The 15,686-nt window shown below is 36.8% G+C and overlaps 1 protein-coding gene across 1 annotated transcript in view; it reads left to right on the forward strand.

Moving 5' to 3' along the window:
- Positions 1 to 657: 657 nt before the first annotated feature.
- The window catches only part of LOC109059579 (gap junction gamma-1 protein-like), a 31,261-nt gene continuing 16,232 nt past the window's right edge, over positions 658 to 15,686 (forward strand). The window contains exon 1 of the mRNA XM_019076773.2: positions 658 to 1,448. The gene's annotated coding sequence lies outside the window, so the exon portion shown is untranslated. The remainder of the gene's footprint in view (positions 1,449 to 15,686) is intronic.

Genomic DNA, 15,686 nt, shown 5'->3' on the forward strand with positions numbered 1-15,686 from the left:
CCCTTTTCTGATTTCTGGGTTTCTCAGCAGCGGAAGTCGTCATAGCTGGGTTTTTTGCATTCCCGTTTGCTCAAATAGCAGAAGAAAAACTCCCTGCTAGTGTTTTCATGACTTTCAATCAAAGGAAAAAAACTGAGAGACTGATAACGGCAGTCAGAAGAGAGAACGATGTCAAATTTACCGTCCCCACCCCTGCATCAGGGTTAACCAATTTCTTTGTAATTTGATGCAAAAGTGATAAAATACAAAGTATAGTGTTATAAATGTACATACATTTATTTAAAAAAAAATCTAAATATAATTTTTTTTTTGAGGATTTACGATGTTGATGACCGTTAAACTCCTCATCACAGACTTGTGAATAGGGTCCATGTTTCACGTTTGGTTTATTTCGTCTTATATTTCACTACAGAGATTCTTAAAAATATTAAAACTGTCTATGTCTTGACATAGGGCCTATCCTTTTTACGTCTACAATAAAATAAGTATGAAATACTTATTGAAATATTCATTTAAAACATAAATTAACATTGGTCCTGGAGGAACCCCAACATTTTGCATGTCTCCTTTCTCTGACACAACAATTTCAGGTCTTGGAGTCTCTACTAATGAGCTGATGACCTGCAGTGTTTGATTCAGGAGACATTCAAAACGCGCAGAGTTGGGGTGCCTCCAGGACCAGGGTTGGGAGCCACTGGGTTAGAACAAAGGGTTTTTATGTCCAAAGAAAACCATGCATGAGAACGAGCTGGCGCGCAATTCAATCATCCTTCGCATTTGGTGAACGTCAGAAATGTCTCTGGTCAGTGAGCAGGCATCCGTCAGGCTTCCCCTTCAGTGTTAACACGCTGTAGCATCCCTCAGACAAGGTCGTGCACTTTCGCCTTTTCCCATGACACACGACCAAAAAAGTCGCGTGGGTGAGCCGCGGACTCAGTCATTGTGTCCTAGCCTCCCCACGAGGACGAAGACGCGGACACAGCTCGAAATCGCAGTCATTTATTGTTGACAGTTAGTAGGATGGCGGGTTCGCAAGTGTTCGCTGCAATCGGTCACTTCAGCAGCGCGATTGAAAACGACACCGCAAGCGCGCGAGAATATTTCGCCAGGTAAATAGGGGCACGAGACGAATAAATGAATTCCGCGGCGACTGATTGAGCGTTTCTTCGTAGTGACTGCATTTATCCCGCCGAGTTTATGAACAGAGCGACAGACTGCAAGCGAACATGAACAACACTCGCAATAAAACAGCATTTGTTACCGCGCAGCATGTTATTGGAGTCGCGCTCTGAGGTCTCGTGAAGTCTTCAGCGGTGACGAGACCGAGACAGAGGCGGAGGCGAGCCCGTTAACGGACGACTCGGGCAGCGATTAAGACTCTGGGACCAATTCCGTCATTTGACCGGGCATCCTTCTCCTTAAAATAATCATCACAGACTCGCAGAGCGGTAAGAGTCGTGTTTGTGTTTTACTATCAAGATGTTTGGTGTAGAGAAACAGCACGTGGACGATAGAACTGGAGCCTGTTACTATATTTTGGCGAGGTTATAATGAGTGTCAATCAATTAGATGCTTAATACTTAAATGAAGGACAATTACATGTACTTTTGTGTAAAATGCAACCCATTGATAATGTGGTTACAACTGTAAGACGTTGTCGCGCGCAGCAGCGCAAGTAATGACACTTTTATCCAGGGGTTTGGTTTTGCGTTTTTTGCTGACAGAAACAAAAGGTCATTACAGACTTCACATTTTCTGCTCGCATTGCTTTTGTTTGGTTTTAACGACCTTGAGGATGTATGTTAGGTTTTAGTTAAGGTTTTCTTTGGTTCCTTTGTGAACCTAAGCGAAGACTCCTGGAGATAAGCATAAAAACCGCTAAAAAAAGTAATAATTGAAAGCAGAAGATATTTGTTAAAGTCACCCTCAATAATGCAGAGATCTCTAGGAAAGTCCCTCCCTTACTATTGCAAGATTATACACTGGGATCAGATAATGTCCATAAAAGCATCTTTGTTTTAGAGAGCATTGTTCTTGCAATTGTCTTGGGATTGGCAGTTAAATGTATTTTTTTTCTCTTTTTCTATTGCTTTCATACTGTTAGTGTCCAGCTAGTTTTATTCAGTGTTTGGTCCAAGTCTGTCTGTTTAATGTCTGCTAAGCGGACACCATGTTTTCCGGTTAAATGTACACTGTACTGTATCTGTTCGGCTCACTGCTCCACAGCAACAAGCCTTGCAGGTATTTGTCACAGTTATGCACCAAAACATCTGATTAAAGCAATTAGCTGATATTAGAGCATAAAGTATTTCATCAGCGGAGGTGAGGTGGTGGTGCATCGAGGCACAGAATAGAGAATACCTCTTGTGTGTTTTTACAACCATTTTCTAGCATTTGTGTGATATTTTTTCTGTACTGAAATATTTTTAAAAAACAAATGTTAATAGGATTTAGTGCAACTAGTCAATTTGAAAAATTTATATCAGGCAGACTGAATATGTCAGACACTCAAGGAAACTACAACCCAATCAGTCATCTTAAAAACCTTCAAAAACATTGACTTGATGTCTTTAAGCTGGAAAGTGATAGTGAAATAGTCCAATGTAAGCGTAGATACTTTTTTATGTTTTAATCATACATTCACTCCAAGAATGCCTGTGCCTTCATTCTGCATTCTGTCTCTCTTCTTTTGCGAAGTTGCTATGTAGATGCCTTATATGTCTGGATTTCTCAAATGCATCCTGTTTGAAAGATTACAGTGACCAATTGCTTTAAATAATCTTGAAAACTGGCCAAGTTGATTTGCCGATGGATTTATAGCTCTGATGGGCTTGCAGACTTTAATAACATCATGTTAAAGCTGTCTGTGAGTTTTGAAAAAAAAAAAAAAATCATATCATATCATAAAAAATCATAATGTATTAAAAAGTATTTGGGTGATTGTTTTACTTCTGGTGCTTAAATGTGTCAGTTTTTTTTTTTGTGTATATGAAAATGTATATAAATCTATTGATGTAAATGTATAAAATAGATATTTTAAAATATTATATTTAAATTAAATATATAATTTTGTTTAGATATAAGTCGTATTAGTTATTGTTTTTTTCCATGCCTTAATAATTACTTTTATTTTCAGATATATTTTATTATATAGATTTAGTTGTATCCTTTTTCCCAACCCAATGAAAACATTAAAATTGTAAGTTTAATTGCAGGTTTAAAACCGATGATATAAACAAAGAATGCTATAAACAAAGTATTTGAATATTTGTTATTGTGTGAAAAATGTAAAAAAAAAAAAAAAAAAAAAATTAATAATTTATTTTTGATTCTCAGTAATATAGTAATTATATTTAAGATTATCATTTAAAGGATAATCTATAAATAATCATAATCTAGTATGAATATTAATTATATATAATATAATTATGTGATATGCATATAGACACGATGGCATATCAAGACCCCCTCTTTTTTTACGCACACCCCCATCCTATTTTTTGTTCTTCATTTTCCATTAGATCTCTTTCATCTCAAGACTTTTAGGTATATCAGTGTGTTTTACAACAGTGTTTCTATGTGACTTATTACATACATACACACAGTAGACATTTGGATGTAATGGCAGAAAGAAAATAGTAAAGAAAGGAATGGAAATTGCGCTTCGCCTGGGTGAGAGAGCGATGAGGAGCACATTCTGTCTGGCATGCAATTACACACACGCTCATGCACTCTAAAGTCCAGGAGCTTGATCTGAGGAACCTGGCCTGTGTACAGCTTTCTAATGTGAACATACACACACACATATAGAGACAAAACAGACTGCTTCGTTCCGGCTGGTCAAGGCCAGTTTTGACCACCCAGATCGAGGCAGCATCAGTTAAGTGGGGAGGCTCTGAAGCCTCTCAGTAAGTCTGTTACAAAGTCTGTCAATCTGTAATCCATATGGAGATTCAAATGAATGGTGGCAAACATTGAACGATAGATTTTTAACATTTGGCAACCACAGTCTAAACAAAACCTCACCCGTACACACACACACACTATTAAGAGTCTGTAAAGATGTATTATGATAGTTTTTGTGTGTGTACTCATGTGTTTTCTACAAACGAGTGCTGTCCTTATCATCATGATGATTCATAAGGATTCCATCATTCTGTGTGATGCACACAGCACGTTTTTTTTATGTGTGTGTGTGTGTGTGTGTGTTTGTAGTTATAGATCCTCAGTGACATTCCCAGTGGGAAGGAGTCTTATGTGATTTTTTCTTCCACACAGCTCAGTGCAGAAGTGAACCTTTGCCATCCAAACACACACACACACACATACACACACACACACACACACACACATACACACACGTGAGTGTGCATTCTCAGCTTCTGTGGCTGAGTGAGTAAATCTGCAGTCAGTATTAATGCTTTGTGACAGCGAGGGATGACTGCAAAGACAGGGCACACAGAGACAACTGAGGCCACATAAAACACACACACAAACACAAGCCATCCTGATTTACAGCCTTCTCTCCCATGGCCTGCCCAACATCATCTTTTTCAAAACTTTCTCTTTCTCATGCACAAGTCTCTGTGCTGACACATAACCTGTGTCAAAGTCAAGTACATGGGCTCTGTTGACCCAGCCAGGTCTGGGCCCTGTCAGAGACAGACAGAGGAAAACAGAAACACTAAGGACATCTATTAGGTTGAAGACTCTTGGTCTCTATTTCTTCCTCTCTGGCTCCCTTGCCTGGGAGTGTAGAGCAGAGGTGTAGATCTTATGCCTAATTGGAGGCACAAAAAACAGTACGTTTTGCAATTAAAGTGACAATGTGATGTATTCCAAAGTGTTTCCCCAGAATCTGAAGCCCTGGCTAGTATTACACCTGAATTGAATGTGATGGTGAAAACTGGCCCACGAAACAGTACAATGATGGCTCAACAAAAAGGATGGACACTGGCCCAGAGCTATAATCTGCCCTTTTAGGCAAATGCTATCTAGCTATTATTATTTACTTGCATTTTGGTGCCTTGCAAACTTGCAAATTCTGCTTCTCAGTATTTTTTGTTTTTAATAATAAATATTTTATATTTTAAACATATTTTTAATATAATACAAAAATGTTTAGTACATAATATAGTACATGTTGATATAAAACTAATAAACTTGCAAGTGTGAAATTATAAATGCTAATCTAAAATGTTACATATAAATTGATAGATATGTACTGTATATTTCTTTATGTTGAGGCCAGTGGAAAAATGACATGGCAAATATAAATCTGAATTGCTGGTCCTACTGTTCCAGTAGAAAAATAGACAACGGTAAACAGAAAATAAACATCTTTTTGTTAGGTTCTTTGCTGGCTGAAAGAGCAAAAAAAAAAAAAAATATGTATGATGATTTTTGTTTGATTCATTAATTAATGACTCTCTTGTTTTGGTCCTGTTGCTGAATCAGACAAAAAGTCTCGATTTGAATCAGATCATTAACAGCTTAATTATTGAATTATTATTGAATTAACAGTTATTGAATTAACATCATTATACAACATTATGACAAAAAAAATTATGAAAACAAAACATGTCTAAAAGAAAAGTACTGTTTTGTTTAGTACTTCACTGGGGCTGTCTCTTCTAGCTCAACACTTTCCTTTTACAGCTAGAGTAAATCAAGAACAAAGTACAAGAAAGGAGTCAGAAAAACAAGCTGCTCTTGCACTTTTTCATTTCCGTGTGATCTGTTTCTCCTTTTCGTTCACCTCTAACTCTCCCTCAGTGATCCTGCCATGAGCGCAGTGACAGACACTTTGGTTACATCATCAACACGAAACATGAGTCCTCCAACACAGGTCAGAAAGTATTAGACTGAATGTGTGTGTGTGAGAGAGATGTCCTTGTTTCCTGTCTTTTCCCCAAGTCATGTTCAGAGGGGGTATCGTTCACCCATGGCTGGGTTTCCATGGCCACAAGGACCGAGCCAATCAGAGCGCAGGGCCACCATGTGCTCCAGACAAGGAAAAAGCCCACCGGCGACACATATGCTAGCGTGCTAACGCTAACCCAGCATCTTTGCGTCTGCTCCACGGCTCTTCCTCCCTGGCTGAGCTCTTTCATTTTGATCCCCTCTGTCCTTGAACCTCAGATCTCTCTTTAGTTTTAAATAGCTTGATGTATTTATAATGTCTCCCCTTATGTTGTCACTTTTTTCTTCTTGGTTTCTTCCTAAGGCAAGACATGTATAATGAGGGAAAAGGAAAGATGGACAGAAGTAGAGGAAACAGGGAAAGTGCCCCTCAGACAAACAACCTTTAACTCAGACTTTTAAAATAGAAAATTAGGTGATACGTATTCCGTGGAGTTTCTCCTACCTACAAACATTGTTGATTTATATTGAGTGTTTATGCTGTAAGAGTGTGTAAGGTAAAGAGGAAAGAGAGGAAAAGAAAACATTTGCCAGAGGATTTATTTCAACTTAGAGGGCAATTCCTGCAAATGTTTTTCTTCATGCCAACAACTGAATTTTCCTACGGTTTGAAACTGTAATGGAATTGCATTGTTTGCCTTTGGGAATGATTGTGTCCGTGGAAATGGAATTCCATTGTTCAAGTCTAATCTCAGTTTCTATTCAGACATGGTTTTCATTTACTGTGAGATCATCTGCAGGTATATGGCACTGTGAGTCGCCAGTGGAGGAACACAAAGCTGTGGCGCTCGCTCTCTCAAACGCACTCACAGACACACATTCTCACACATACCTTGATCAAAGGCTTAAAGCTTAGATTTGGGAGAAATCCCCTCTTTGGCAAGTCATCGTTTCCATGGAGACTACAATATTTCTCCTTTACTCATTTTAAGCTGTTTCTCACTTCATGGTAATATTATGTTCCTTCTTTTCTCTTCATCCTTTCACTGCAAAAATTTTCTTACTCAGTATTTTTGTCTTGTTTTCCAGTACAAATATCTTTATCTTAAATGTATCTTGAATGAAGATACGTTCACTTGAGATATGAAATAACAAGTCTTGTTTAAAAAAAAAAAGAAAGAAAAAAATTAAATTGACTTTATGCTTAAGAAAAAATTAGCCATATCAGGTGCAGTACAGAAAAAAATTGGCTTCAAATTAAGTTTATTTTTGTCACCTCATTGGCAGATATTGTTTCTTATTTTAAGTATAAAAACTTCATTTTTATGATTTTTTTTTTTTCAGAAAACAATGTATTTTATTTTGTATGATTTTTTTTTCTCAAGTAAATGTACACTAAAAATATTTTGGATTTGCTTCGAAACAACGTTTTTGAAACTTTTGAAATAGAAAGAATAAATCCCCCACACTATCTGCACAGTGTTGCAGACATATGCCAGAGAAAGGTCATGGACTGAAACGTTGCCAGTGAATAAATTAATATTTTGATACATTTGCAAGTGTGGGTAGTGTGTGTGATTTATTCTTTTTTGTTTTGAAGATGGACCTGATTTTTGGTCGATTTTCCTACCGATTACCTACAGGCAGGGTGCGAATTATGGGAGGGGTTTGGGGGGGCCTGACCCCCCTAAAGAAGGCTTGATCCCCTCTGATGGATGTCAAAACTTTGTGATGGGGTGTGGGATGTGGTGGGGTTGGGGTGGAGATAGAAAGCAGCCTACGCATAACATGGCGATTTACTTGTAAATATTAAGATGCATTTCTATAGCTCTGACTGATGTTAAAATGTGATTTTGTCAGCCCCTGAAATGGGTCATATTAACATTACCTGACCGATTGAAGACATGCATACTGCTTGGACGGAGCAAGAACAGCTTCTAAAATGCATATGTAGATTCAGTCGATTGATAAAATTTACCCTTTTCTGTTGAACTGAATTTATGAAGCAAACTATTTGCTAAAATAACCATAACATTTTAACAGCAATGCTGAAATACAAGCATGCGGTTCTGTCAGCCAGATGTGCTAAAAGTTGCACGTGTTGCTATAACAAACACTGTGTGTTTTCTTTCAGAATCATCATTGGCTGGTAGAAATAATAATAATAAAAAAGGTTACATAAAAGTTTTTACTTTAAAATGAAGATAAGGTAAAGGTGCAAATAATTACATTTTAGACACATTGTCAATAATTACGCCAACAAAAATAAAGCTCTTGGAGAACTGTTGTGATCAACACTCAGCGGTTTTTCTTTACTCAATGAATCCATGTTTTTAAACTAATCGAGTGAGTCAATGATTCAGTGAGCCATTTATTATTGATGTGGCTTGGTTTTTTTGTGAATGAATGTGATTTTTTGAAAGATTAATTGAATGAAAGACTGAATGACTTAAAAGTGTTTTTTGAAAAAAAATTGTTTAGCTTTTAGTTTTATATTTAGAGCGTTTTTTCATATCAGTATTTATTTCTATTGTTGTATGGTTCCAAAAAGTTAAATATTTGCACAATTCTGAGACACAGGGGCTTCACAGGGGGCTTCAGTAACACGACCATGAATGGGGTCCTTCAACTAATTAAAGTTTTCTCTATTTATTGGCCGGGATAATCAGGATATGGTGTCACACCAGAGGACATGGTTTTCAGAGACAAAATGTATCAAGTTCCTACGCTTTCAGAAATGTATGGATGAAAAAAATTATTGCCATTTACTAAAATAGACACTGGTACAATTACGCTGGAGGTATTTATTGCATTTTTATGCTTTTCTTTTTCATTTATAAAAGTTGTAATTTATTGAACCATGCTTGAGATAGTCACACCATAGGACAATTTTGAGATTTGGCTCAAAAATGTAAAAAATGGAATAACACTGCAGCTTTTAGAACAACAGGTCCATGTAGGTCAAAAAAAATGTTTAATGATTTACTGCATTTTAAATAACAGCAATATTAATTATATTCATTTTTATCTTGTGGGACAGTGAAAATGCCAGGTCACGTCAACAACCCGACTACAGTTTGAGGTCAAGGCAACAGCCATGTGTAGCTCTACTGTTTACATCTGTGTGAAAGAAGTTTTAGGGCCAAGCTGTGTATATATTAGTGTTGATGTGCAAGGGCAAATATTTCCAACAATGTGTTTGGAATATCAAGTTTTTGGCCACATTCATGCACAAGGTCCAGTGGAGAATTTTCTTTCTTTTTTTTTTATAAGTCTGCAGGGCAGAATATATTGTCAAACATAGTGCAGTCTTGCTGAATTTGTGGTTGTGGACCCACACTAAATCTATACTCCATCGTGAAATGGTGAACACAACCCTGTTTAAAGCTTTAGTGCCACCTCCTGTATATCACATAATGTAATCTCTGCTCAAAAACAGGTTTTATACTCAGCTAGCTACATCAGAGGTGCATTTGAGATGCGTGTTAAGTGTAAATTAAATCTGTTTCGACTGACCACTTGTGATCTGATCAACTGAGACAGATGTTAATACCAGGTGTAGAAAGACTGTAATGAAGAAACGAATAGGCAGGCCAAATAACAAAAGCATGGGTGATAAGTAGAAGTGATAGAGTCCATGAATGAGTAAACGATGAGAGATAATGAGGTGAGCTGAGGTAATATTCACAGTTCCCCTGAGTCAATTCACTCCCTGTGTGTGTTGATTAATTATGTGTGCATGTGTGTTTTGTGTCCTGCATCGCTATTCAGCTGCAGTGCCACTCCACGACAAAGGAAAAAAGATATTACCCAGTTTGTGTGTTTGCAGTCTTGAATGTGATGAGATTTTAAAAGTATAGTTCAAGAAAAAAATATGAAGATAATAAGAAACATGATTTTACTGGCTGCATGCAAAAATACTGTGCTCAAACTGTCTGATTTATAAACAAATGACGCTTTTTAGCCATTTCTTTTACTGAATCACTCCAAAAAGACCTAGAAATCGTTGCTCTGAATCAGTCGAATGAATTACTCGTTTAATTTGTTTAAGGGCAGTAATATTTTTTAATGTTTTTGAAAAGTCTCTCATGCTCACCAAAGCTGTATTGATTTGATGAGATTGTAAAATATTATAACGATTCGTTTTCTATTGTAATATACTGTATTTTGAATTGAAATTTATTCCTGTGATGGCAAAGCTGAATTTTCAGCATCATTACTCCAGTCTTCAGTGTCACATGATCAAACAGAAATTATTCTAATATACTGATTTGCTGCACAAGAAACATTTCTTATTATCAATGTTGAAAACAGTTGCGCTGCTTAATATTTTTGTGGAAACTGTCATTTGTTTCAGATCTTTTTTTTATTTTTATTTATGAATAGAAAGTTCAAAAGAACAGTATTTATTTGAAATAGAAATCTTTTATAAAATTATAAATGTCTGTCACTTTTAATCAGTTTAATGCTTCATTGCTGAAGAAACAATTACTGACCAGTTTTCTGAACAGTAGTGATTGACCATGTGTAGTTAAAGATACACATTCACAAAATCATTCAAATTAAGCTTTATCACACTGCTGTTCATGCATGTTTTTGTTGCCTCATTTTAAAATTATATAAAAATATAATAAAATGGTGATGATGTAATAGCTTGTTGACTGACTACAGCAACATTTTTTGTTCTGTCTCATCAGCCCCGTTGGTCAAAAACTCATGGGGTGACAGAAATGGCTTCTCAGGTCAGTAACAATTGTACGGTGCAGTTCATAAACTTCCTCATTTACACTTGCAGACTAAAAGCTAATTTAGTTTTTACAGATTATTTAAACAATGTTTGCTTACATCATTCTGTATCCATAATATAAAGTCATGATGTTGCAATCGGAAAAAAAAAAAAGATCTCATCCTTTTAATCCAGTGAGGTCTGAACACACATACTTGGACAGTATTGTAAGCAATTTATTCTAGATCTGTAATTAGGAGATGATGGATCATAAACATAATGTTAAATGCTTGCATGTGTATCATTAAAAGGTGATTATGTTGTATTAATTATTATATTTACCATATTAATACTTTCAAACATTGGGCTTTCCAAATTCGAGCCACGAGCTTGTGCAGTGTGTGTATTTAAGTTATTATATGATTATGTTGTATGAGTGTTTATGTGTGTAGGCCTCGTTCTTGATCCTTGTCTATTTGCATAATGAGACATTTTCTCCAATAGCAACACCTGTGTTTGTGTATGTATACTGTATACAGTACATACATGGATTAGAACTAAGATCCTACCAACAGTTAACCCATTTTTAAATTGGAGGCACAAAGACACGCACATATACTGTATATATTCATGAACTATTCCTCCTAGTTGATAAGACTACAGTATATGTCTAAAGGGGCTGAATAATGATCAGAGAGGCAGAATGGAGGTCAGGGTGGAGCAGCAGATGATAATGGACGTCTAGGGTGAGATAGGATAATGAAGGTGAAGGACGTGAGCAGGGTCTGAAATGAACACATCCTAAGTGCCAAATGCAAGTACAAATTATTTTTGCTGAGGATGAACAACAGATTGACTTTTCACTTGACTAGTAACATTATAGTGAATTACAATAGTCAGATTTCCGAGTGACAGTTTATAATGTCATAAAGAAAAACATATCACGGTTTTCACAAAAATATTAAGTAGCACAATTAGCCCGATCTCATAGCAATTTGTACATATTTTACAAGGTGGCTAATTCGTATGAACTTACTCGTACAAATTCATAAAATTTTTGCTAAATCGTACGTATTTTACAAGTTGCACAATTCATATTAATTTGTACGAATGACCTAACCCCGCCCCTAAACCTACCCATCACTCAAATCGTACGAGTGATGTCGTATTAATTTGTACGAATTAGCCACCTTTGTAAAATATGTACAAATTGGTCGTAAGATAGAGTTAGCACAACTGATTTTAATTTTGATCATAATAAAGTTTCTTGAGCAGCAAATCAGCATATCATAATGATTTCTGAAGGATCATGTGACACTGAACACTTGAGTAATGATGCCGAAAATTCAGTTTTGCATCAGGAATAAATTACATGTAAAAACATTAAAACAGAATATGGTTGTTTAAATGTATAATATTTTACAATATTTATTTTTATCAAAGAAAATGCAGCCTTGGTGAGTACTTATTTCAAAAACATTTAAATATTTCAAGACCCTAAACTTTTGAACAGCAGTGTATATAAACCTGCTAATCACGAATGAATTATGTTGGGTTTCACAGTGTAATGGGGACATCATTTTTGAGTGGCTTTTGTGTGAACTTTTTTTTTTTTGCAATTTATTTTCTTTTACCCTTTAATCAATTCATATTTTTTGCTGAACACTAGTCATTGACTGTATCATCAATAGATGTCTGTCATGAAACAGTAGGAAACTGGACATGAAAAGTGGGTGAAGGGCTCATAATCGCAGGCGTTTGGGGGAAAGTGTAGTGTCTATAATTTGATTTACACAGTTCAGTTGAGAAGCTACCAGTCCAGCAAACATGCTTTGCATAACCCCCAAAAATCCAGTTTGATGGAAAAGATGAAGGCGGGAGGATGAAGATGGATGAAGTTAACAGTGACACACAGGCGCAGATGAGCAGATGAATAAGGGAAGAGGGAGAGCCGAGGGAAAGACGGGATTGGGGGAGGGCTGCTGGGGAGATTAATTCCTTTCACCCTTTTACATAGACACATATATACACAGTCTGTGATCCATTTCTCAACAGTTTTAAGATGAAGCACGTATGTGAGTATGATGCATTCGAAGATTGTGAAATACTGGCCTTTTCTGTATACTGTGCATGAATGTGAACAGTATTGTGTGTATAAATGACTGTAGCGTGTGTGTATTCAGAGCAGTCTGTCTCTCTTCCCTCAAGTCATTTACAATTTCTGCATGGTTTGATGAATATGCTCCAGTGCTTGTGTGTATGTGTGTGTTTATATAGATTGATGAGAGAGCAAGAGCGAGGGTGGGTTTAACCTCTCTGTTTTAAATATACTCTTTGCCCATGCTCTGTCTGCTCCGTGTTTAAAAATGAAATCTCTGCGGGCTACTTGTTTTGTTTTTTTCATCAGAGTACATTACCATTCATAGAAATGCTGGGCAACATTATTATTGCATTCATTTATAAAAATGCTCCTCTGGAGCGCTTGTGCTGGCATTCTTCTCTTGCCTCTGGATTGCCTCTGTCACCTCACTGCTGTCTTACAAATGGATTCAGCAGCTTCAAAAACTGCCTGGATGCAGTGTGTGTGTGTGTGTGTGTGTGTGTGTGTGTGTGTGTGTGTGTGTGTGTGTGTGTGTGTGTGTGTGTGTGTGTGTGTTTTCTGTTAAATAATATGAATTATGCCATTTAAATCTTCTGCCCGAAGGAGCTCAGCTGTAAAGAGCACACTGCCTTAGCTGGGTTTTCCAAAAACATATACAAACACATGTACACACACTTCCAAGTCCAACGATTGTGAAGCTAGTTATTTTGAACCACAAGAGCACTAGGGGAGAGTGGGGCATAACACTAACACTTTTTGACATTCTCAGTTTGTGTTATTCCACATGGGGGTCAGAGTATAATTTTTTCCCACATTAATTTCACACTTGTCTAGTACATATATGTGGTTTTGTTTCATAATTGCAGCATATACATTTTTCCTTATTTACCCCAAAAGAATGGAACTGAAATGTGACAACATGCCCCATAGCTGGGGTGCATTGTAACATCTGAGGAGCATGCTGTAGCATGACCAAAGTTGGTCAGAAACATACATTTACACATAAACTAGCCACCAAGTGCAACTTTCAGATGCCATTTTTATTTTTTTAGTCACTGAATGGAACGCACAGGATTGTGGGATATCAAAGGCAGCAAGGGATACATCTCTGCTGCTTTCAAAAATCCATCAGATGAAAGCATCTCAGATGGGAAGTGAAGCTGAGATTGGATTCGGACATGCCTCGATGCCTTCCTACCTGGCAGTGTGTCCTCAGAAGGCAACATTTATCAGCTTTCAGATGTAGCCAATATCTTGTAGTCAGTTGTTAGATCACTGAGCTGATTCAGTCAATGATTCAGTCTGACTGAATCAGACCATGATTCAGACCAGTAAAACTCGTGAGTTTGATTCAGGCAGATTTGTGAATCAAATTCATTAAAAAGAACTGGCCTCAGATTCACATGTTTGTTTATCATGTACTTAGACAGAACAATGTGAAAGATGGTTGTGGTATTTTCTTTTTATTACTTTGTGGCGCCGTCTTCCTCTGATGGCACAACCAGTCCCTGCGAGTTCTCAACACAGCTTTATGCCTTATGTGTGATTTGCATCCAGGATCTCTTTCCGGTTAACGGCACACCATTCACATAGTTGTGCAATGATACATTGTACACTTCCAGCTTCCCCCAGAGCCTCAGCAGGACATGCCAGTCTGTCTGTTTAATTAACAGTGTCTCTTAGGGGATTCAACATATTACACATACAACAGTGGAACACAAAACACACCAGACGTGTAAACGCTGTGTGTGTGACTTTGCAAAACTCCCGTAGGCGATCACTAATCAGTTTACCCCAAAATTAGGTAAAACTGAGCAGATGTTCCCACACAAAAAGATCTTGAATTATCCTTAATAAGAACTTCCACTGCAACACCTCTCACTTCTTATATGTGGCCCTCACTTAACCCTTGTGTTGTGCTGAAAATCCTGTATCTAATTTGGTGTTCCTGGTCAAAAATATGCAGCCTTTTAAAAATCACCAAATCTTGGATCATTTTGTCAGCTTGTTTTCTTAACACGAGTTTTGTATTTCTCTTTGGAACTGATTGATCATAGGCCTCATTAATCATTCAGCTTATGCACCTAAGTTTTTAAATGAAAACACACCAGATATAAACTTGGTGTTTTTCTAAACAAAAACATCAGAAATATGTGGTAAAAATCAAATTTACCTTTTTATTTTTTCTGTAGCAGAAACAAGCTTTCATAGATGAATCACTAAACTTATAGGTTATATTTGCTATAAGTGGGACTCTAAATGTGGACCACACAGCCTGAAGCATCAGAGAATTTGTATCCTCCACAGCACATGTTCTTCTCTTTATGTTTTTTTCTCTCAATTTTGTGCATTGTACCCTCCTGCCAGTCCTCTTTATCTCACCTTTCCAGCATGCCTACCCCTCCCTTTCACACTTGTGCTCAATATATCTCTCCTTTCATTCTGTCACACCCTTTAACACCTTTATAATTTCATCTCATACTGTATATGTATATTTTCTGCCTAAAAGCCTCAGCAATCAAGGCTGTCAGGGTGTCAGTATGAAAAACAGTCTTCCTTGAAGAAAAATACATTACGCTGACTCAAACATTGCCATTTATAAGGTATTTTCATGATGTAATCTACAGCTATGTTTCCCCTGAAGGTGTTTTGATTAATCTTCTAGTTTCAGTGTGGAGGTGCCTGCTATAGTCAACATGTACCTAATATCTCACTTCATTTCATAGTGTTAAAGTGTAAAGAGTGTTTTCTGTGAAGGGTAACTATGTACTTCTTTTAAAGTCACCAATAAATCTTCAGATGACATCTTTGGCTTTCTAACCGTCATTTTTTTGCTGAATTTTTAAAAGTTTGAAACTGACTGTGGTATATGACTAACATTATTCTTTGAACGTATCTGTGTTTTAGAGAGAGAGCAAGAAAAGGGAGAAAGAGAGAATGTATGTGTGTGTGTGTGTGTCTGTGTCTGTGTTTGTTTTTACTCTTAATAAAGGCCTC

This window comes from Cyprinus carpio, chromosome B3 (assembly GCF_018340385.1).
Source record: "Cyprinus carpio isolate SPL01 chromosome B3, ASM1834038v1, whole genome shotgun sequence".
NCBI lineage: Eukaryota > Metazoa > Chordata > Actinopteri > Cypriniformes > Cyprinidae > Cyprinus > Cyprinus carpio.